The following is a 1,726-nucleotide window of genomic DNA, read 5'->3' as shown; positions in this document are numbered from 1 at the left end:
AAAAAAAAAATAGCAACATCAAAGATCAGTAATCACATATCACTATAACAGATACAATAATGATGAAAAAGTTTGGAATATTGCAAGAATTACCAAAATGTGACAAACAGACACGAATTGAGCACATGGAAAAATGGCACTGATACACTTGCTGGACATAGGTTTGCTACAAACCTTTAATTTGTAAAAAATGTGACATTTGTGAAGTGCAATAAAGCAAAGAGCAATAAAACGAGGTATGTCTATGCTAGGCTTTAAAAACATTATTTTAATCTTTAAAATAACTCTACTAAGAGAAAGCAGCAGTATCAAGTTGGGGTCTATCTGATATTAGTGATTTGTGTTCTTTTTCTTAACCAGTCTAGCTATTCAAAATCTGTCAATTTTGTTCTTTTTAAAGAATCAGTTTTTGGTTTTGTTGATACACTTTATCTTTCTAGTTTTACTGATTTCTGCTCTATATTATTTCCTTTTTTCTACTTACTTTGAACATACTTTATTCTTATTTTTCTACCTTCTTAAGGTAGAACTATAAATCATTAATTTTAAATCATTCTTTATTTCTAATAAAGCAATTAAAGCTGTAAGTTCACTTCTAAGCACCTCTTAGTTCTATCTCCCATAAATTTTGATATGTTGTATTTTTTGTCATTCCAAATGATATTCTAATTTCCTTTATGATTTTATCTTTGATTCATGAATTATTTGGGAGTATGTTTGGATTTTCTTTGATCTCTTATTATTATTAGTGATTTCTAACTGAATTCCATTGTGGTCAGAAAATATGTTTTAAAAACCTTTATTGAGGTATAATTCACATCACAAAATTCACTCATATTAGGTGTACAAAAATTTTTATAGATTTACCAAGTTTTAGACAATTTCTAATTTTAAAACACTTTTATCACCCCAATAAGATACCTCATACCTATTTAATCTCCATTTCCTCCCCAGCCCCAGACAACTACACTAATCTGTCTCTAGAGATTTGCCTTTTCTGGACATTTCATATCTATTGATTTCATACAATATTTGCTCTTTCGTATCTGGCTTCATTCACTTAACATAAACATGTTTCTGAGGTTCATCAAATTTTTTTGCATGTATCAGTATCTCATTCCTTCTTATTGCTGAATAGTATTCCACCGTATAAATGCATCACATTTTACCTATTTTCCAGTTGATGGCAATTTGGGTTGTTTCTACTTTTTGGCCATATAAAGAATGTTATGAACATTCACATGCAAATCTCTGGTGTAAGCTACACTTTCATTTCTCTTGGGTAGATACTTAGGAGTAAAACTGTTGAGTCATATTTTAAATTTATGCTTACCTTTTAAAGAAATTGCCAAGTTGTTTTCCAAAGTGGCTGCACCATTTTACATTCCCACTAGCGTTGTGAGAGGGTTCCCATTTTTCCATATCCTCTCCAATACTAGTTACTGTCTTTTGTATTACAGCCATTCTAGTGGGTAGGAAATGGTATCTCGTGGTTTTAAATGGTATTTCCCTCATGACTAATGATGTTGAGCATCTTTCATGTGTTTTTTAGCATATTTGTAGAAGAAATTCCTATTTCTTCTTTGGAGAAATATCTATTCAGATCTTTGCCTATTGTGGCTTGTCTTTTCATTTTCTAGTATTTTTAGAGCACAAAAGTTCTGAATTTTGATAATGTCTAATTTATCAATTTTCCCTTTTTTTTTTTTTTTGAGACAGAGTCTCA

General features: G+C 30.3%; 1 protein-coding gene across 1 annotated transcript in view; it reads right to left on the bottom strand.

Moving 5' to 3' along the window:
- The window catches only part of DENND4A (DENN/MADD domain containing 4A), a 175,146-nt gene that overhangs the window by 25,466 nt on the left and 147,954 nt on the right, over positions 1-1,726 (bottom strand). The window lies entirely within an intron of this gene.

This window comes from Propithecus coquereli, unplaced genomic scaffold, assembly GCF_000956105.1.
Source record: "Propithecus coquereli isolate 6110/MARCELLA unplaced genomic scaffold, Pcoq_1.0 Scaffold221, whole genome shotgun sequence".
Lineage (NCBI taxonomy): Eukaryota > Metazoa > Chordata > Mammalia > Primates > Indriidae > Propithecus > Propithecus coquereli.
The sequence above is the reverse complement of the archived record's forward strand: the minus strand, read 5'-3'. Positions and strand labels throughout refer to the sequence as shown.